The following is a 22,289-nucleotide window of genomic DNA, read 5'->3' as shown; positions in this document are numbered from 1 at the left end:
TCCTGGCCTGCATCAAGAACAGTGTGGCCAGCAGGAGCAGGGAAGTCATTCTGCCCTGTACTAAGCACTGGTTAGGCCACACCTTGAGTCCTGTGTCCAGTTCTGGGCCCCTCAGTTTAAGAAGGACATTGAGACACTTGAAGGTGTCCAGAGAAGGGCAACGAGGCTGGGGAGGGGTCTGGAGGACAGCCCTGTGAGGAGAGGCTAAGGGAGCTGGGGTTGCTTAGTCTGGAGAAGAGGAGGCTCAGGGGAGACCTTCTTGCTCTCTCCAACTCCCTGAAGGGAGGTTGTAGCCAGGTGGGGGTTGGTCTCTTCTCCCAGGCAAGCAGCACCAGAACAAGAGGACACAGTCTCAAGCTGTGTCAGGGGAAGTTTAGGCTGGAGGCGAGTAGAAAGTTCTTCACAGAGTTGTTAGCCATTGGAATGTGCTGCCCAGGGAGGTGGTGGAGTCACCATCCCTGAAGGTGTTCAAGAGGGGATTGGATGTGGCACTGGGAGCCATGGTTTAGTAGTCAGGAGGTGTTGGGTGACAGGTCGGACTTGATGATCATTGAGGTCTCTTCCAACCTTATTGATTCTATGATTCTGTATGCAAGGTGAGGCTCGATGGGCCTCTGGGCAACTTTCAGCTAACCCATGCTAAAGCATCCACTCCTGGCCATGGCCAGACAGGGCAGGGTGGGAAATGGACCCTGTGCCATTGCTCTGGTGTTCACACACATGACCAAGGTGAGCTATGCATTGGACACATCTAAGCATTTAGTTACTGCCTCCTCTCTCTCTACTTGGAAGCTGCTTTTTCGGTTTGTGTTCCTCCCCCCGCCATGATTTCATTCTCTTTGACTTCTCAACTGTCTTTGGAAGCATCAGATCCTCCCTCTTTCACAGACCTCTGTCTTGAAATCTGTTTTCTCAGGCATGACAGGGGTAAGTACATAAAGCAGTTGACATCAGTTCTGAGAATATTTTCTTGTAGGTGGAACTATTATTCCTCCTTGGTGCTGTAACCGTGCAGAGTCACTGATCTGCTATGCTAATGAGTTGCTGGAGGAAAAATGGGAACGATTCTGGCTGCATGCTCCCCTCTGGTGCATGTGGCTTAAAAAGCCTCAGGGGCATCAGAAGTCAGGCGGTTCCCAAGAGAAAGCCCTGCTGCTGGAGGTAAGGAAGGAGTCAGGAGGCCACAGATTGAGATGAAAAAGAATTTCTGGAAGATTCTCCGACTGTGTGGGCTTTTCAAGCGCCTGTTGCACTGTTTCATGTGATGCCTCTTTCCTGTGCAAGCAGAACCCCAGCACTGAAGGGATGGATGATGTGGATGACATACAACCACTCACCCTCATCCAACTTAATTCCAGAAACTTGGCATCTTGTTTACACACACAAAGCCCAGACCAGAGCTACCTCCCAGTTTTATGAACACTTCCTAGGTAGGACTCTTTCTCCTGCAGTTTATTTTTCTTTCACAAGCCGTTTTCTTGACTCACAACTGAAGATTACCCTCTTGCCTCATTTATTCGGTCATTAATTTGGCACCGTGGGCAGCTGTGATGTAAAGCTTGAAACCACTCTGGGGTTAGATGGAGGCGAGCAATCTGCACCCAGAAGGTTTAACAAGGCATCCACCCCAAGGGAGTGGGGGGACTTTTAATTAATCTAATTAAAAGGAACATCTTGTATAGGACCGAAAAGATTATTTTGTTGACTGAGAAATAAATATTAGTTTCCTTAAAGGGAAATAATCAGATAACCCCCAGATTTGTGCTTGCCATATACTTGTTTGTGCAGAAATAATGCTGATTTTTAGTTTGATGAGACCCCCAAATTACTGTCACGTGTTTCATTCAGTGCACAGTGAAGCAATGGGGTTTGTGCTGTGTATCTTGAAGTTCGTTATTGAGCTAACTTAAAGGGTTTGCATTAGCTTTAACAGGTAACATGGCTTTTTGTGTGTGTTCTTTGGCACTTGGTTTTCAACCATCTGATCTCCTGTAGAGGAGGATGAGTGAAACATGTTGGTTCTCAGGTATTATTCCCAGGATTCTTCTGTTAACCCCCCACCACTAGAAAGCTGTGGGAGTGTTTTGACAGCGAGGGAAGAGCCTACACGCACGGGAGGTACCCAGAGCAGCTCTGCCTACACGGGCAGCACACGGGCACCGGGGCCGACTGCGCTGATCGCGTTCCCATCGCCTCATGGCCCCGTCATGCTCCAAAAATCCCTTCGCTCAGCCCCGCTCCCTTCCGAGCGGTACCTGCAGGAACAGGTTCAGCGGCGGAGCGCAGCGTTAACGCCTCGGCCCTGCTGGAGGCGCTGACAGATGCCGGAGCCGCTGGAGCTCAGGTCCCCGCAGCGCGGCGCGGCCCCACGGAGCCGCCCGGGGGCTGCTCGCTCTTCTGCCGCACAGCCTGTCCACAGCGGCGGCCGCCCCGCAGAGAGCCTGCCGGGCGGCGACGGCTCGCCCACCGCCTCCCCCCTCAGAGATCAGGTCTGCGCCCACTGCCACCGTCTCCCCCCTCAGAGATCGGGTCTGCGCCCACTGCCACCGTCTCCCCCCCCAGAGATCGGGTCTGCGCCCACTGCCACCGTCTCCCCCCTCAGAGATCGGGTCTGCGCCCACTGCCACCGTCTCCCCCCTCAGAGATCGGGTCTGCGCCCACTGCCACCGCCTTCCCCTCCGAGAACGGCTCCGCGCCCACCGTCGCCGCCTCCCCTCAAGCGGGGGCTCGCCACCGTATCGCCTTCCCATCCGAGAGCGGCTCCGCACCCAGCACCGCCGCCTTTACATAGGAGGGCCCCGCTCCGCCGCCAGCGCGTTCCCCCTTACAGGAGGCGCTCGCCCCGCCGCAGCGTTAGCGCTCCCGCCCTACACACGGCCCCGGCGCCGCCGCCACAGTTGCTGCCTTCCCCCCGCGCTAAAGTTTCTCCCGCTCGCCGGGCGCGGGCGCTACTGTGGCCACGCCGGAGCCTGCCTTTATCGCAGGCGGCGATCACGGATGTGATTAAGGCGCATCCCGCCGCTCCCCGCCTTCCGCAGCGGCCGCGCACAGGTACAGGCGGCCCGGCAAGGCCCTGCCCGCCTTGAGGAGACCTCCCGGGGCGCAGGTTGTGCTCGGGCGGAGCGGGGCGGGTCATTTACATAGCCACTCCCCCTAACGCATAATAAGCATCAGCCCCGCCCCTCCCGGGCCGCTCACCTCCAGAGCGCGGAGGGAGGCCGGGAAGGAGGGAGCCTGGGGGCGCGCGCTCCCGCCCGCCGTTTCCCTTCCCCCTCCCCTCCCGCCCCGCCCGCTCCCCTCCCCCATCTGCGCGCCCCCGTGAGGTGGCGGCGGCGCGCCCCGAGCTGAGCTGAGCTGGGGGCAGAGGCGCGGGGGCTGCCGCTCCCCGGGGGAGGCCGCGGTCAGGGAAGGAAGGAGAGCGAGAGAGAGGGAAGGGAGCGGGTGGCTGCCGGCAGTTGGGCGGTGAGGGAGCAGCAGAGCCGGCGCCTCCGAGGAGGGGCGAGACCGGCCATCCCCCCCTCCCCCCCGCCCCCCCTTACCCCAGCCCTTCCCCGTTCCCTCCCCTTTGAATGCGCGCTCCCGGCGGTTCCCGGCGATGTGGTGAGAGGGAGGCGCCCCGCGCTCGTCAGCCGCGGCCGCGGGCGGTGCGTCTGGGAGGGGGGCGCGGGCCGCCGCCGAGCCCCGCCACGCCGTCGCGACAGGTAAGGACTGTGTGTGGGGTGTGTGTCCCGCCGCGACAGATTCGGGGTGAGGGGGGCGACGCCCCGCGACATGTCGCCGACGCGGGTCGGCGGGTCGCGGCGTCTCGGTAGAAATCGCAGCGAGACCCTCCCCCCCCGCCGCCGCCGCCGCCACGCCCCTCACGCCCTGCTTCCCCACCGCGCGGTGCCGCACACGGGCGGGGACCGGGCGAGCCCCGCACCGCGGCGGGCAGCGCGGCGACAGCTGGGCCGGGGGCTACAGCGGGGTGGGGGGCGGTGGGTGCTGCTCCCTGTGGTGGGGCCCCCCCCGCACGCTGCCTGCGGGTTGCCCCTGAGCCAGCGCCCCGCAGCCCACCGGTGAGGCCCCGCTCAGCCCCCCGACGGGTTCCTCCTGAGCCCGCACCCCGCAGCTCCCCGGCGGGGTGGGCCGGCCCGGTGCGGGCTGAGCCTCTCGACGAGGTCTGGTTGCTCGTTGGTAAAAGTCGGAGCAGCAGCGGTCAGCGCTGGGAAGCAGCAGCGGGTGCAGAGGTGGGGCCGGGGCGAGCGGCGTGCAGGTAGAGTTGGGAAAATTGCATCTCCCTTTTTTTCAATGAAAACCCGTCTGGTTTGAAGAGAGCGGCGTGCAGGCTGAAAAGGTAAGTGATTAATTAATATTTCGTGTGCGCATCACGTGCTGCTGCCATTCAGATCCATCCCGTCACACGCCGAGGGAGGCTAGAAGAGATTTTTTTTGCAGCATGGCCCCGGCTATCCAGGGCTTTGCTGCAGGTAGCTACACGTGAGACAAACACACACCGCCCTCCGTTCCCCGCCTGCTGCTACTGCTGTTCCACTGCTGGAGCAAAATAGGGTTAAACAGCCTCCCTCCTCTTCCTCCCGTAGGGTGAGTAAGGAGTGTGGAGTCTAATGACACAGAGTGTCTTTCTGTTGCAGGCGTGGGTTGGTTGTTGGGGGCTAAAATGTGGAAAAAGCAAGGAGGGATGATGAGGCCAACAGTTTCTCTCAGGTGGATGTTTTGCAAGGAAAAGAGAGCTTCTCATCCCTGTTTGCACGGGGAAGTTGAAGAGCGTGTGTCAGGCACTAAGCTGGGTCAGAGAACGATGCATTGATGTCGATTTTAGGGGTTTATGCAGGTGGAAATAGCATGAGGAGAATGAAGTATCTGGAGAAATTAAATAAATTATGAAGGCTAATTAGCACTGCTGGGGAGTGCAGCATAGCTACAGCATACTGAGTGAAGGCAAATTGATGTGGAATTGGGAGAGGAGCAAGAAACACAGAGGACGTGTTGCAGAGAACAACAACATGGGCATGAAACCTGCTTGCAGCACTTCTCAGGCTGGAGCTGGGAATGCTTGGAAATGCTGAAGGTTGGGTGTTGTCTATTTTTCCCCCCACCCTATTCTCAGCACTAAAAGACCAAACCTGAAAGCATCCCTTCCTGATGTGCGAGTTAAAAAGAAAAGGCAGTGAAATGAATGCCTTTTGGTGAGAACGTGTTGAAGAGAATTTGTTAGCTACAATCACATGAGGCTTTCTTACTGGAGTGGTGAGAGACACCTTAGATCATGACTACTCTGTGTGGTGGTATGTTTACCTAGCAAATGTGTGATGGACGTGCAGTAGAATTCATGAAAATACAATATAGTGCAACCTGTCATGATCCAAATCCCTTTTTGTTGGCTCTGAACAAACCGTTCAAGGGGGAGGTGGGGGGAAGCAATAGTGCATGGGCAAAGGCTGGCTGAGGTCTGTGGCCGCTGTGACTCTGGGGTGTCTGAAAAATAAGCTACATAAAGAGTTGTGCCTGTTTCTTGTCGTGACTCTTGCTGCGTGCATCATGAATGCCCAAGCCTGTGTGTACTCCAAACTTAGCACAGATTCCATCTGATGGAGAGGAGTGGTGGGGCTGTCTCCTGTCTGGATCTGGGTTGTGGTCATGGAAGGCTGAAGCATACTTGCATGCAGATTCAGACTGGTGATTACTGGTTACACATCCAGTGTAACTGGATGACTAATATAATTCTCTAAAATAAACTCCTTATCAATATTGATGGTGGTGTAGCAGTTCCCATCATCTTCTCATCTTCCTTTTCCATTGGTTTTCCCATGATCCTCTGGGCTTGTGGAGGTTTTTAATTGAAATGCATATTTTAAACAAAAATATGTCTTCTGAGGTCCATGACCTTTTAATACCTCAGGTTGCAAATCTAGATTTAGTTTCAATAAGCCTAGAATACAAGTTATATACACATACCTTAGATCAATCTATCTATCTTTATCTGCCCTGGTGAAGCCACATCTGGAATATTGTGTCCAGTTCTGGGCTCCCTGGTTCCAGAAGGACAGGGACTTGCTGGACAAGGGTACAGAAAAGGGCTACAAAGATGATTTGAGGACTGGAACATCTCTCTTAGGAGGAAAGGCTGAGAGAGTTTGGCCTTTTTGGTCTGGAGAAGAGAAGACCAAGGAGGGAATCTCATCAATGCCAATCAGTATGTGAAGAGTAGATGTCAGGAGAATGGGACCAGGCTTTTTTTCAGTGTCAGGAGAAGGGGGTAGGTGGCACAAACTTGGACATAGAAAGTTCCATCTAAACATGAGGAGGAACTTTGTTAAAGGTGACAGAGCACTGGAGCAGGCTGCCCAGAGAGAGGGGTGGTGCAGTCTCCATCTCTGGAGACATTCAAAGCCCACCTGTGTGCCCTTCAGGTGGATCTGCTTTGGCAGGGGATTGGACTCAATATCCAGAGGTCTCTTCTAACACCTACAGTTCTGTGATGTTGAGAAACCCATGAGCATATCCATTAGGTGCAGGGAATTTTGGAAGATGAGGTTTTTAGTGCAGCATTACAGGCAAGCAAGCCTCATGTTCTGCTGTAAATTCTAATGTATTAATATTAGTGGCCATAAATGCAAATTACAAGGCCCAGGTGTGCACCATTCACAACATTATGATCTCTCCAAACTGAGTTCTGCAGGCTTTGGTTTATATATTTCTGGAGGAACACTATCTGCTCTGGCACATTTAAGTTTCATTAGTGTAGAATCATAATATCAGTCAGGGTTGGAAGGGACCACAAGGATCATCCAGTTCCAACCCCCCTGCCATGGGCAGGGACACCTCACACTAGATCAGCCTGGCCAGAGCCTCATCCAGCCTGGTCTTGAACACCTCCAGGGACAGCGCCCCAACCACCTCCCTGGACAACCCATTCCAGGGCTTCACCACTCTCATGGGGAAGAACTTCCTCCTCACCTCCAGCCTGAATCTCCCCACCTCCAGCTTCATTCCATTCCCCCCAGTCCTATCACTACCTGAGATCCTGAGAAGTCCCTCCCCAGCCTTCTTGTAGGCCCCTTCAGATACTGGAAGGCCACAATGAGGTCACCTGGGAGCCCTCTCTTCTCCAGACTGAACAGCCCCAACTCCTTCAGTCTGTCCTCACAGGAGAGGTGCTCCAGCCCTCTGCTCATCTTCTGCTTATAGCTTATACTTATAGCTTCTTGCATTTGGGGGGTGCTGGTTAAAATTGGTAATGGTACATCTTACTTTTTTGTTGTGTAGCAAAAGGGAGATAGTAAGAAGGCAGCCAGAAATATTAATTAGCATTAATAAAGAAAAAAAGTAACCTGCAGTCCTCTCAACTCTTTCTGAAAGAAAAGGAAGAAAAGGATTCTCTTCCTTCTTATGCTTCATCTAAGTTTACCTTTTCTAGAGGTGGTTAAACTTGGGATCAGCTGAGAGGCTCCTAACACCTGTAATTCCATCACATGAAATATGAAGAAAACATCTTTTGCTTTAGTTGTTTGGGTTTTTTTTAAGCTGATTTTGTGTCTTTTTGATGTCTAAGGGCTGTGAGTATAGGCATTGAAGCTATTTATTTATTTTAAAGTTCTGAGAATGATTTTTTTCCTTCTTCAGAGCAGAATGACGTGGCAGGATGGTTTGCTTTGACATCTGGACGCACAAATGGCTCTGAAGGTTGTTCCTTGTTGAGCTGAAGCTGATTTTAAGGGCTGGTGTGAAATCAGAGCCCTCATATCCCCCTTCCCCCTGGTGCAGTGGAGCTGTAGCCCTCTCTCGTAGCAAGTTAAATGCTTCAGCAGCTGCTGGGTGAAAGAAAACTATTTGTTTTTGCAGAGTTAATTTCTGGCTGGATCAATAAACTGAACTTGACCTGTTGAACATGAGGGTGACGGGAGGAGGGTGCAGGAGTGTGGATCTGCCCTTCATGGCAGCTGTGAGCTTGCTGAATGGCTGATGCCAGTTGTGAACCCATGGCTGGAGTACTTGCACAGAGCCTTAAAATGGACCTTTTGCTATGCAGTGAGGTTATGTTTTGCTTATGCGAAGTACTTACACAAGGGATGCTCACAGGCTTATAGCCTTAATTACATCACTGATTACAACCCTGTGGTCAGCCTGATCAGTATTTCCAGCCTGTCTTGCACTTTGCTTCCAACAGAATAAATACCTGCCAACCTCTAGGAACGTTTCTCAGCATCTGTAGAACGTGCAAAAGCTGTGGGGCCACACAGGATCAAGTGACACTGCCAGTGAGGTCTGTGGGAGGTTACCACAGTGAGAGCAGAACAGAGCCTGCTGGTTGTTTCTGACTGGGATAATTTGAAGCCTTCACCTTGGAGTACCAAGTTCATTTTAACTTCAAGTCAGAGAGTGTGCCTGTTGCATTCACTGGAGTGAAAGTGGCGTTTGTAGCGCGCTGCAGCTGCAAGCGCTCGCGGTGGTGGAGTGAACTAGATCATTCATCTCTGGTTTATTTGCCAGTTGGATTTTATGAGCTTTAAAACCCAAGTTCTAGTTCTGTTCCTTGGGATTATTCTAGTCCCACTATTTTATGGGGCTAAAATGTAGGTTGCTTGTTTTACATTCATATAAAAAGTAATTACTTCAAACACAAGCCCTACGTGCATTACAGCAGCTAGTGACTCGTTTTGTGGACTTAAGATTGGAAAGGGAGACGCTGGGATTCTAGGGCCCTGTCGTGAAATTGTCCCTTGTGAAACTGCCCCACCTGCTAGAGTTCACTGAGGTTCTACTTAAGCAGCCAGTGATGGAAAGGTCTAGTTTTGTGATGAGGGTGATGGACAAATTTGTGGAATTTTGGGGTTGTTGGAGAAGAAAAGGCTTCAGGGAGACCTTGGAGCAGCCTTCCAACACTTCCAAACTCTGGTACAGGAGAGCTGGAAAGGAGCTTGTTACCAAGGCATGTAGTGACAAGACAAGGAGTGATAGCTTCAAACTGGAAGAACCTTGATTAAGATTAGACATTAGGAAGAAATTCTGCCCTGTGAGGGTGGCACTGGAATGGGTTGCCCAGAGAATTTGTGGAGGCTCCAAGCCTGGAAGTGCTCAAAGGCCTGGTTTGATGGAGCCTTGAGCAACCTGATCTGGCAGGAGGTGTCCATGCCCATGGCAGAGGGTTGGAGCTAGATGATTCCTGTCAAAGTCCATTCCAACCCAAACTATTCTGTGATGCTATGAATTTAGCTTGTTGTCCTAGTATGGGATTGGCTTTGGGATTGTGATGGGAGAGCAGAAGTTCCTTGACTGGATTTTGAATAGAAATTCTGTGTGTTTGAGGAGCTGTGGTGATGGGGGACTGTGGGGTTAAAGATCTTCAGGAGGAAAATAATCTGTACAGTTCCCTGAGTAGTCTGGCTTTCCTCCTGGACTGCATTTGTTAACTGTCTCCAGAAAGTGTCCAAGAAGTGAATTTACAGAGTGCTGTGAGAACCTCCATCTTCACAAACACTCTTGAAGAGAACACCAAGTGGTAGTGATCTAAGCAAATGTGTAGCATGCTTGCTTAGGTTTGGGTCTGTGCCCCATGTCGTGATTGCTTCATTCCAAAGGAATCATTTCTCAGCCGTGGTGTTTATAAAATAGATGTTACAGTTGGGTCTGTTTGTATTCTGCATAAAGCAAACCTTGGCTTAAGTTTTGCTTCCTCAGCCATTGTTATAAATTTATTTTTTTTTGGGGGGGAGGGGGTTAAAGCTTTTCCTTGCTCTCAGTGGAGGCTTTAGTTGCTAAAAACGTTGCTTTTGGGATTATGGGATTTGGGAGTGACTTTTTCCCCCCCTCTTTTCCCTCCCACCAACCCTCTTGCTTTGCAGTGATGGGAGTTCTTTAGCTTCACTGACGAAGTAACCTTAGGTAGCAATCCTTAAGAGCCAATTTGGCAAAGGCACACGTAGATACTTGAGGAACATGAAGGCTCCTGGTGAGTTCATGTTACTATTCCTATGCAGGCAAGTCTCTGCATGCCACTGCCTCCTTCAGCTGGGGCCCTTGCGCTGGTGAGGGATGATGTTGTGTGAGCTCATCGTGGCTAGCGAAGTAATCTGTTAGAGTGGTGTTCTCTTTTGAACTGGCATAACTAATGAAGAGGGTGATGAATCAGGCCTGGTGACATTTCAGCTGTTACCAGTATTTTGTTATTTAGTTGTCCTTCAGGAGAAGGAACATATTGGTAACTGAAGGAGTATCTTTCGGAGCGGGCTGACAGCTCTGTGGTGTGAAAGTTGGAGGTGCTGTTAATTGCTCTGGTTGGCTGGGGACTGATTTCATAGAACTGTAGAATTGTTTCAGTTGGAAAAGGGCTCTAAGATCATTGAGTCTGTCAACCCAACACCACCATGTCCACTGAACCATGTCCCAGAGTGCCATGGCCACACGGTTCTTGAATACCTCCAGAGATGGTGACTCCTCCACCTCCCTGGGCAGCCTATTCCAATCCCTGACTTCTTGTGCAGAAGAGAAGTTTTTCCTCATCTCCAAGCTAACCCTCCCCTGGCACAATTTCAGGCTGTCTCCTCACCTGATACTAAGGAGAAGAGACCAGCCCCCACCTCACTGCAACCTCCTCTCAGGGAGTTGTAGAGAGCAATGAGGTCTCTCCTCAGCCTCCTTTTCTCTAGACTGAACAACCAGAGTTCCTTTAGCTGTTCCTCACCAGCCCTGTTCTCCAGACCTTTTACCAGCTTTGTTGCCCTTCTCTGGACATGCTTCCAGCTCCTCATTGTCCTTCTTGGAGTGAGTGGGCCAAAACTGAACACAGTTCATATTTGTATTGGAGCAATTTGTTGTTCATTAATTGTTTGCTTGTACTTAATGAGACAGGATAATTCATACATACACTGTGAACATATAACACTTTATTCTTTCTGCACCACAAGCAGCTCCATTCATGTTGTCCCACTTCTCCTAAGTTACTGAGAAGTCATCTGATGAGGGTTTCTGACCTTATTATGCTGCTGAAAGCAGAGGAAGCTCAAAGCTGTGTTTGTTCCTGTGCTGAGCTCTGAGTGTATGCAAATCACAAATGTACATCTTCCACCATCCAAGCCTTTCCACAGCTGGCAAGGATGCAGATGAGCATTCTTGCTTCTCTTCCCTCAAGCTTTTTAATCTGGAAGATGGTGATCATTCAGCTTAGAGCAGGTTGCATGTAAGACACCAGAGATTTGGTTGTCATGATGAGTTATTTGTCTTCACATCCTGTTTCCCCTAACTTCTGGGGATTTTTTTTTGCCACTGAAACAGATGACTCGGTTTTCAGAGATCAGTGCCACTGCAGAGCTCCATTGTGTGGTGCTTAAAACCTGAAGCTTGTGTAAACACATTCAAGACATGCAGCTAAAAAAAATGAACAGCATCTATCACCTGGATCTATGGGGGATATTGTCAGGAATAAAATATGGGATTTGCTTGAGCTGGAATTCCCCAAATCACAGTGGGTAGGGTAAATGTGTGGTTTTCCATAGAGCCCCTCACTCTCGTGGTCACTTCTGTTGTCTGGTTTTTGCTTGCATCAGCTTGAATTGCTAATTATGGTTGAATTGTGATCTTAAATTCCAGATTTGTAATGATCTCATTAATGAAGTATTTAGAATAGAATAGAATAGACCAGGTTGGAAGAGACCTTCAAGATCATGTCCAACCCATCAACCAATCCAACACACCTAAACAACTAACCCATGGCACCAAGCACCCCATCAAGTCTCCTCCTAAACACCTCCAATGATGGTGACTCCACCACCTCCCCGGGCAGCCCATTCCAATGGGCAATCACTCTCTCTGTATAGAACTTCCTCCTGACATCCAGCCTAAACCTCCCCTGGCACAGCCTGAGACTGTGTCCTCTTGTTCTGGTACTGTCTGCCTGGGAGAAGAGCCCAAGATCCACCTGTCTACAACCTCCCTTCAGGTAGTTGTAGGGAGCAATAAGGTCACCCCTGAGTCTTCTCTTCTCCAGGCTAATCCACCCCAGCTCCCTCAGTCTCTCCTCATAGGGCTTGTGTTCCAAACCCCTCACCAACTTCGTTGCCCTTCTCTGGACACACTCCAGCAAGTCAACCTCCTTCCTAAACTGAGGGGCCCAGAACTGGACACAGTACTCGAGGTGCAGCCTAACCAGTGCAGTGTACAGGGACAGAATGACCTCTCTGCTCCGGCTGGCCACACTGTTCTTGATGCAGGCCAGGATGCCATTGGCCCTCTTGGCTGCCTGGGCACACTGCAGGCTCATGTTCAGCCTACCATCGACCAGTACCCCCAGGTCCCTCTCTGTCTGACTGCTCTCAGCCACTCTGCCCCCAGCCTGTAGCACTGCATGGGGTTGTTGTGGCCAATGTGCAGAACCTGGCACTTGGATGTGTTCAATCTCCTGCCCTTGGACTCTGATTTGGGGCAGGTGTGTTCATATTTGCAATACCAGCCACACTGGGAATTTGCCATTACTTGGTGAGGGTGAGAAAAGAGATGGTTAACTTGTGTTTTAGGATAGGAGGCCTTCCTGTTTACTTCCCTCCTTTTAAATATTTTGGGTGTTTATTTCATGTTTCCCTTCATGTCTGTATGAGTTCCAGGGCAGGTAGGATAATATTTTGGCAGATTGCTGCTATTTTTCTGTGCTCAGAGTCTTCTTAAAGCAAAATGCTCTTGTAAAGCAGTGAATGGGAAACATCAGTGCTGCAATTTGTAGTCTTGAGATGCCTAATGAGTGAGGCTTGTTTATAAAATGGTTCTCCCCCTTCTTTCAGACCTGTTTGAAAAATGTGGGCTCCATTCTTAGTCTGGATGAGAATTTTGCTGTAGACATTTGACAAGGAGAAATCATTCAGTGCATCTGACAAGTATCAAAATGAAAGGCAATGTGCAATCTCTCTTCAGAACGGCAGTGTGAATATTTACAGTGTTTGTGGTTCCAGAAAGCAGTTGGGCATTGATTCCAATGGCTGAAAAGCATTAACTGATGCTCTTCAAAGTGTTAGCCTGGAAACAATTATGGTCTTTTCTGTTCCCTGCTGGTCACCTTGATGGTAAGATGAAGTTCCTTGCCAGGTGCATTTTCCATCCTTGAATTGCAGGGTGTTAAGCTGATTGAGCTAGATCCTGTGGTCAGTGTTTCAATGGTTGGGTTAAATACTGGTCAGCTGTATCTATGGGCTCTCCTGTCGTGCTCTCCATTTTCAGTGGGCTGAAGAATCTTGTGATGATTCAGTTCCAGAGTGGCCAGCTTTGGAGCCATCAATGCAGGAAGGACATGGACCTGATGGAGTGGGTCCAGAGGAGGATCACAAAAATGATCAGAGGGCTGGAGCATCTCTGCTGTGAGGACAGGCTGAGGAAGCTGGGGGTGTTGAGCCTGCAGAAGTGAAGACTCTGGGGGGGACCTTAGGCCTTCCAGTACCTGAGAGGAGCTACAAGAGGGCTGCAGAAGGACTATTTCCAAAGGCCTGCAGTGATAGGATGAGGGGCAATGGTTTGAAATTAGAGAAGAGGAGATTTAGGTTGGATGTTGGGAGCCAGTTCTGCACTATGAGGTTGGTGAACAACTGGAGCAGGTTGTCCAGGGAGGTAGTTGAGGCCCCATCCCTGGAGATATTCAAGGTCAGGTTTGACAAGGCTCTGAGCAACCTGATGTAGTGGAGGATGTCCCTGCTGACTGCAGGGGGGTTGGGCTGGATGACCTTTGGAGGTCCCTTCCAACTCCAACCATTCCATTATTTCTAATGAAATTGAGGTAAAAATGCAAGGAAAAGAGGGAGAAGTTTGTGAGGAGAAACAAATGTGAATTGAGTGGCTTCCTTATTGAGTATCTAGAGGTAGAAATGTTACAGGGTTTAGATTCTTTCTGCGGTTGTTTAAGGGAGGTTCATTTGCTCTGCTGTTTTAGGGAAACAAACAAACACAAGCTTGTCTTTTATCACTCTTGGGAGAAACTTCACCTGTCTGTGTGTCCCCCAGCTGTAGATTCTTGCTCTCCTCATCACCCTCCTGAAAGCTGCTGGTCTCTCAGCCCTGCTGAACCAGATGTCTGGGGTAAAGTACAGAGAATAACCCCATTTTACTGCCTTCCTCCTGAAATGATTTACTGCCAGCGATGCTAAGCCGGTGGAGTTAACAGTTCTGTTCTGTTCCACTAGTGCGGCACGGCAGGTTCTTGTGGCGCCTTTTCCCATCAATAAAAAAGAGCTTTTGCCATCTTCTCTCCATGGGTTGTGATCCCATGAAGTTAGTCTTTTTTTAATGAAAAAATATTATTGGAAAGGAGAGGAACAGCATGCAGCCAGAGTGCAGTGAGCAGTGAGGTGTGGGTATTTTGGCTCTTTAATAACAGATCATTTTCCCTTTTGCCTTATCTCCCACTCTGTCCTGTGGGATCATTCTGTGTCCAGAAACTATTTTTTGATAGTAGGGAGCTCGTAATGTTCCAGATAATGATTTGAAGAGGCCTGATAAGTAGAAGATAAAGATACTCAGTGCTTCTGTGGAAATGAGGTACGTGGTTTTTTAATGCTGGCAGATGTCGGCGTTAAAGCCTCCGTGTTCTGTAGTTCACCAGGTTGTGGGGGAGTCACTGGGGGGCTGGGGGTTGCAGTTTGAGTTGGTCAAAATGGTGATGTCCTTTCAGGCCTAAGGCCCCTGTGCCCACTCCTCTTCCTCTAGGCTCCCTTAATAGCCTGCAGATCTTGAGCTCCATGCCTTGTCTTTTCTTCTCAGGGGTTAGTGCATGTCTGTGAAGCTAAGGGTCAGTCCCTGAGCAGATAATGGGGATAGGCTTAGGCAGGCTGTTGCTTGTAAGGGCTGCAGAGGAAAGTCTTCAGCAAAGGGGAGATTAGTGGCCAAACAGACAAACAACTTTCTGTCCTTCAGAGATTTTTATGGAGTAGATGGTGGAAGGGTTCTGAGAGGGTGGAAGGGTTCTGAGAGGGGGGAAAGGAAAACCGAAGTGAAATACTGTAAAGAGAGATTTTAGAAGTGATGCTTGGAGAAGAGAGCCGAAAGGAAATGTGGGCTGGGCTTAGAGTTGTACAGCAGAGCCTGTGGAGGGGTGCAGCTGTGAGTGGATGCAGTCATTTGAATGATCCAAATAAGTGTGTGTGCTTGTGGGTTTTGCTGCCTTGCCCCAAGCTTGCAGGCCACAGTGCTCTTCATGTGACTTGGTTTTTAAGGGTACTTGCAAAGGTTCAGCAGCTGTGCATCCAGCTTCTTGTCACTTAATCTGTTGCTCTCTATAGCTGCTTAAGTTGGGGTCTGATGCTTATTCTCTTTTCTAGCAGCTTTTGCAGTTCTAAGTGATCTTAGTTTAAAAGCTCATTTTAATTAGGAAGGGAGAAATCTCCCATTTGCCAATTCTGTGGGGAATTTTTCCTCTCAAATGATGACTTCCTCTTTAATTTTCAAGGGAAGGCTTGATTAGAGGACCCCACCTCAACTTTCTGCTGTTTCATGCAGTTATTAGTGCAAGATTCCCAGCTTCAGAGTTAAGAGTGTTAGTGTTTGCTGGAAGTCTTTGTGAGCAGCAACCTTTGGTTAATACCTGCATGCATGTCAAGGCACCTCTTGCCTTTTTTTTTTGTCTCCAGGATTTAATGGCACAAGCATCATTAAAGAAAGGAATAGTGCTCTTTGAAGGCTGAAACTGTAATGGAGCTACATATGCCCACCTGCTTTCCCTTCAGACTGGTAATATTATCTCTGTCTTGATTTAAAATACAGAAAATGCAATGCTGACAGCAGGCAGTGCTCCTCCACCTCCTCAGCAGAGGTGGAATCTACCATCTGGCACTATGTGGGTAGCAGTTATCCCAAAAAGTAATAACAGTGGGAGTTCTTGCCAGTTACAAGTTGTGATCACAAGCCAAATGGTGTGGTTCTAAACCAGTGTACGTTTCCAAAGAGAAGGAGATGCGAGTGTTTATTTTTGCAGGCCTGAGAAGTATTTTCAGTCCTGGGGGTCTGTGCTGAGGTTTCAGTTGCTGGCATTTGGGAGCAAGTGTGAGGGGAGTAAGTCAGGGGAATATGGGCTGTGATGCCTGCTAGACCATCTCCTAGGCACTAAAAAAAGGGTGGCTTTTTCTGGTGTTATGTAAGGCTCAGCTTGGGTAGTGCAGGCAAGCTTGAAACCGAGGAGTAATTTTAAGAGAGGGAATAATGGACTAGGTTTTAAGGCTTGGGGTTTGACTTTGCCAAATGGGAACTGGAAGATCTCAGTTCTTCATCCATTGGCACCGCTGACTAGTCTGGAACAAGTCGCTGTTAGCTCCTGAAGGACAAGGAGAGATTTTGTCACTAGGTGAGGCATTTCCCATCTTGCTTTTAGTAGCACTTCAGGTACGGCCTCTGATGGGTTTTTGGTCTGAAAAGTTGGACATAGCATAATCAGAACTGCTGCAGAGTGGATGTGAGACTGGTTAGCAGGTTGCTTAGTAACCTGGATGACAGAACTGAGAGTGCACCGCTAAAACCTGCCGATGACATCAGCTTTCAGGGAGGCTGCAGCGAGAGGAAGAAAGGATTAGAACGAGAAGGATCTTGAAAATTGGAGACTTAAAATGTGAGCAAATGAATTTTGCAGTTCATTCAGAAGACAAAGAATGGCCAACAGAATAGGTACAGGAAAACTGGCAAGGCAAGGCTCTGTAAAACATCCTCGTGGAACGTGAGCCGAGCTCAGTGGCATCGGCATGCCCACAGGGCAGGGGCAGGCGAGAGGGGGCTGTAACTTTGTGACTTTGTTTGGATCTGGGCTCCCCTTGCAGACTTGCTCAGAGCCTGAAGGTACTTTGTATCAGAGTGAGCAAAATTCCTGCACACACACACAGAGATAGCTTTCAAAGACGCTTTTGTTGTTCAGTTATTTGGGTAGATGATTTAGCAGCTCTTCTGTCAGCATACTTTGCCTCTCGGAGAGGGGACTTTGCCAGTATCTTTTCTTTCCCCTCCTGGCATAGCTCTAACTGCAGGGATCCTCATAAAGCAGATAAGCTTTGCATTAGACTCTTACTTCTTTGTGTGCTTTTTTACTGCTTCTGCCTGTTGTAAATATCCCTAAGACTACCTAACAAATGCAGTCAATAAAGACTTGGTCTGAGTCTGCTGAATGTGTTTGTAGTCCTTGCACTGAGTTATTTTTTTTCCTCTTGGGTTGCTGTGGTTTTGGTCTTTGGAAATGGAGACCAGCATTGAAGGTGGGAGATACATGGGCAGATTGTAAAGTGAATTAATGAATGTTATTCAGTAAGCACTTGAATGTGGCTGTTTAATCTGTCTACCAAGCTGGCAATACAGTTTTACAGATTCATAGAATGCTTTGGGTTGGAAGAGATCTTAAAGATCTTCCAATTCCAACCCCCCTTCCATGGGCAGGGACACCTCCCACCAGCCCAGGTTGCTCAAGGCCTCATCCAGCCTGGCCTTGAATGCATCCACAACCTCCCTGGGCAACCTGTTCCAGAGTCTCACTGCCCTCACTGTAAAGAATTTCTTCCTAATCTCCAGTCTAAATCTCTTCATTTCCAGCTCAAAGCCATTGCCCTCATCCTGTCATTACAGACCCTCCCCAGCTCTCCTGCAGCCCCCTTCAGGTACTGGAAGGCCACTCTAATGTTTCCCTAGTGCCTTCTTTTCTCCAGGCTGAACAGCCTCAACTCTTGAAGCCTGAAGCACTATCCCTCTGATCATCTTTGTGGCCTCCTCTGGACCCCCTTAGCAGTTTGATGACCATCTTATGCTCTTAGTCTCTGGAGACTCTCAAAACCCACCTGGAGGTGTTGCTGTGTGACTTGCCCTGGGTGATTCGGCTTTGGCAGCGGGGTTGGACTCAATAATCCCCAGAGGTCCTTTCCAACCCCTCCCATTCTGTGATCTTCCAACTGACAGGTCTGTCTTTACAGTGCTGTTTGACATGAGTATGGTTTGGCTTGGTTTTCTTTGGTCACACAGAGCACATCTTGTTGTGTTGTTACCCATTTAGCTGGGGATGTAGTAGAGCTGACTGGCACATGAGGGATTCATCCTTCTCTGATTCATATGCTGCCACCTGTGTTTGTGCAGCTGGTGCATCAACGTGAGTGCAGGTTGGGAATTTGGGCAGCCTAGAGCTGTGCTTCTCCAGTGTCTGTGCTGTGAATCCTGATTTATATCTGGTGGCAGACTGGAGTGTGTCCAGAGAAGGGCAACAAAGTTGGTGAGGGGCTTGGAACACAGCCCTGTGAGGAGAGACTGAGGGAGCTGGGGTTGCTTAGCCTGGAGAAGAGGAGACTCAGGGGTGACCTCATTGCTCTCTACAACTATCTGAAGGGAGGTTGTAGACAGGTGGATCTTGGGCTCTTCTCCCAGGCAGCCAGTACCAGAACAAGAGAGGACACAGTCTCAGGCTGTGCCAGGGGAGGCTTAGGCTGGAGGTTAGGAGGAAGTTCTACACAGAGAGAGTGATTGCCCATTGGAATGTGCTGCCTGGGGAGGTGGTGGAGTCACCATCACTGGAGGTGTTCAGGGGGAGACTTGATGGGGTGCTTGGTGCCATGGGTTAGTTGATTAGGTGGTGTTGGATGATAGGTCCGGTCTAGTCTATTCTATTCTCTTCTCCTAGTCCAGACTCTCGTGCTGAACTGCTGCCTGGAGCTGGCCCTGCCTGCTTGCATTCAAGAAGTTGTCTCTCTGCATTGTATTAAGAGTTTATCCATATGCTGGAGGCTGGGAGCGCAGGAAGTCTGCTGGCAGCTGTCCTGCTCTTCCATATTCTGATTTCAGGCTCTTTGTGGATCACTGTGGGGGGAGAGAGGGGGAAAGGCAGCCTGAAGTGTGACAAGTTGTTGGCTGGCTGATTCCTAGATAAAGTTTTGCAAGAAAATGGGAATAAATATTAATGTTACAGGGAAGAAATGCTGGCATGGGGCTGCCTCTGGTGTGAGCTGCAGGATGTGATAAAAGAGATTGTGTAGTGCATGGGGGTCAGCTGGTGGAGAACAGGCTCTGTGTTGAGCCTCTGTGAGCTGCAGTTCAGGAGCAGAAACAGTGGCTCACAATCCCATGAAAAACTATGTAAGTGTTTCCTTTTGACAACAGACGTGGACCTGATGGAGTGGGTCTCTGGAGGGCCATGAAGATAATCAGGGGGGTGGAGCACTTCCCTTAAGAGGCAGATGGGGGTGTTCAGCCTGGGGAAAGGATGGATCTGGGGAGATCTTAGAACAGCCTTCCAGTACCTGAAAGGGGGGTACAAGAAGGCTGCAGGACTGCTTGCAAAGGCCTGCAGTGGTAGGATGAGGGGCAATGGTTTGAAATTAGAGAAAGGATTTGGGTTGGATGTTAGGAACAAGTTCAGCACCATGAGGGTGGTGAACCACTGGAGCAGGTTGCCTAGGGAGGTAATTGAGGCCCTATCCCTGGAGATATTCAAGGTCAGGTTTGACAAGGCTCTGAGCAGCCTGATGTAGTGGAGGATGTCCCTGCTGACTGCAGGGGGGTTGGACTGGATGACCTTTGGAGGTCCCTTCCAACTCCAACCATTCTATGATGTGCTTTGCCATTTGTAGTTTATTACTGTCAGAAAGCACATTAGATTCTTGCAGCTAATTTGGACTAATGTTTTTATGTGTGATCCCCTTTAAAGGAGCTCTGTGTAAAGGAATAGCTTTCCATGAAGTCTCCCATTTATTTGTCTTTCCCAGCCATCTCCTTTGGAGGAAACAATCATTTTGGCTTCATGTCTGTTGTTAGGAAATCCCAAATCTCCTTGAAACCATGGCTGATAAAACCAAGGCTGCAGCAAAGCACTTGTTTCCTGACTGTCAAGGCTGGATTTGTCTGAGCAATTTCCCAAACCTGGGCTAAACTTCCAAATGGTTTTGGGTTTCTGATAGTTGCTGTGACACCAGCATGAAATGGCAACTGAGCTGACATTTGTTCATGGGTGTTTGTTTTCTTCTTCCTATTGGAGCTGGTTCCCAGCAGTTTATTTGACCACATGAAAATGCTTCTAAATGCTGAACCTGGAAGTTAGCAATTTCAGCACTGGTTAAAGTAATCCAAAAGAATATTCCATATTTCATGCACAACAGGAGGAAGAAGTTCTGCAGCCAGAAGAGTCTGGCTGTGATACTTTGGTGTATGGAGTCACAGATGTGCCATTCCCCCTCTGCTCTGCCCTGGTGAGGTCACGTCTGGAATACTGTGTCCAGTTCTGGCCTCCCCAGTTCAAGAAGGGCAGGCATGTGCTTGGGAGGGTGCAGAAAAGGCCTGCAGAGGTGATAGGACACATCTTGCTTAGGAGGAAAGACTGAAGGAATTGTGGGGTTTTGACCTGCAAAAGAGCAGGCTGAGGGGGGGATCTCCTCAGTGCTGATCAATACTTCAAAGGTGGGTGTCAGGAGGCTGGGACCTGTGGTGCCTAGTGGCAGGACACAAACTTATGTTCAAGTTCCAACTAAGCATGAGAAGGAACTTCCTCTCTACAGCTACCTGAAGGGAGGTTGTATCCAGCTGGGGGTTGGTCTGTTCTCCCAGGCAAGCAGCACCAGAACAAGAGGACACAGTCTCAAGCTGTGCCAGGGGAAGTTTAGGCTGGAGGTGAGGAAGAAGTTCTTTGCATTGGCCATTGGAATGAGCTGCCCAGGAAGGTGGTAGAGTCACCATCCCTGGAGCTCTTCAGAAAGGGATTGGATGGGCCACTTGGAGCCATGGTTTAGTTGTCAGGAGGTGTTGGGTGATAGGTTGGACTTGATGATCTCTGAGGTCTTTTCCCACCTTATTGATTCTATGATTCCTTACTTTGAGGGTGGTGGAGCACTGGAGCAGGCTGCCTGGAGAGGTGGTGGAGTCCCCATCTGCGAAACCATTCAAGACTTGCTTGGATATGTTCTTGTGTGACCACCTTTTAGCTGAACATGGCTTGGCAGGGGAGTTGGGCTTGATCTTCAGAGGTCCCTTCCAGCCCCCTAGAACTTGGTGATTTGGTGATTCTGTGATGTGGTTGAACCAAACTGCGAAGAGCTTAAAAAAATAAGCCCCTAGTAACATATATTAAAGTTATATGTGAAGTAATCTTGGAGAGATCTTTGTGTTTGGAGAGTTTCTCTGGCTTTTAGCTTGATGTATTATGTGCTTGTATTATGTACATTAAAGCAAGGAACATCATTTTCCAGTTTTCTAGAGTGTTTGTGTAGGAAGGAAAGTTCAGGCTCAGCCTGGAATTCTTTCAGCTCATTCAAAGGAAGTACGTAGTTGTTATGGAGGAGGATCTTTTTTGAGGGTATTTTGAAGATGCTCTGTAACACATCATTAAAATATAACTAACAAGAGCCCACAGCCTAAACAATTCCATGATTTGATGTGCCTGTGCTCTCTTGTATAAGACAGAGTTGACATAAGAGGGACATCAGACTGCTGGAGCAGGTCCAGAGGAGGCCAGGAAGATGATCAGAGGGCTGGAGCACCTCCACTATGGGCACAGACTGAGAGGGTTGGGGCTGTTCAGCCTTGAGAAGACTCTAGGGAAACTTCAGAGCAGCCTTCCAGTACCTGAAGGGGGCTGCAGGAGAGCTGGGGAGGGACTTTTGACAAAGAGTGACAGGACGAGGGGCAACCAGCACCAGAACAAGGGGACACAGTCTCAAGCTGTGCCAGGGGAAGTTTAGGCTGGAGGTGAGGAGAAAGCTCTACACCAAGAGAGTCATTCATCATTGGAATGGGCTGCCCAGGGAGGTGGTGGAGTCCCCATCCCTGGAAGTGTTCAAGAGGGGATTGGATGTGGCACTTGGAGCCATGGTCTAGTCATGAGGTCTGTGGTGACAGGTTGGACTCAGTGATCCTCAAGGTCTCTTCCAACCTTAGTGATACTGTGAAAGGCGTTGAGCTGGAAGAGGGGAGACTGAGATTAGATTAGGAAGAAGTTCTTTCCAGTGAGGGTGGTGAGACACTGGAACAGGTTGCCCAGGGAGGTCATGGATGCCCCCTTCCCTGGAGGTGTTGAAGGCCAGGTTGGATGGGTCCCTGAGCACATTGCTGTAGTGGGAGGTGTCCCTGCCTGTGGCAGGGGACTTGGAGCTTGATGGTTTTTAAGGTCCCTTCCGACCCAGACCACTCTGTGTATCTGTGGCATTCCTTCACGTTGACTTCTGGTGTCAAGAGTTGTTGCATCTCAACTGCTTGTGCTAATGGGACTTGAACTGATTGACTTCTTTAAATCAAACCAATCAGAAATGCTTAGTGAAACTGCAAATATTTGTGTAACATTTGATTTTTAGCCTCTTTTTTTTTTTTCCTTGAGC

The 22,289-nt window shown here is 49.6% G+C and overlaps 1 protein-coding gene across 5 annotated transcripts in view; it reads left to right on the top strand.

Annotated features, from left to right (window-relative positions):
• The first annotated feature begins 3,591 nt into the window (after nt 1–3,591).
• TANC2 (tetratricopeptide repeat, ankyrin repeat and coiled-coil containing 2) overlaps nt 3,592–22,289 on the top strand; it is a 300,071-nt gene continuing 281,373 nt past the window's right edge. For 4 of the 5 annotated variants that reach the window (XM_054176994.1, XM_054176995.1, XM_054176993.1 and 1 more), the window contains exon 1: nt 3,592–3,701. The gene's annotated coding sequence lies outside the window, so the exon portion shown is untranslated. Of the gene's footprint in view, nt 3,702–4,219; nt 4,337–22,289 lie in introns of those variants that run through there. The other variant, XM_054176991.1, reaches the window with a different exon arrangement.

Source organism: Dryobates pubescens, chromosome 36, assembly GCF_014839835.1.
Source record: "Dryobates pubescens isolate bDryPub1 chromosome 36, bDryPub1.pri, whole genome shotgun sequence".
Lineage (NCBI taxonomy): Eukaryota > Metazoa > Chordata > Aves > Piciformes > Picidae > Dryobates > Dryobates pubescens.
Note: the sequence above shows the minus strand (reverse complement) of the source record. Positions and strands in the feature narration are given on the sequence as shown.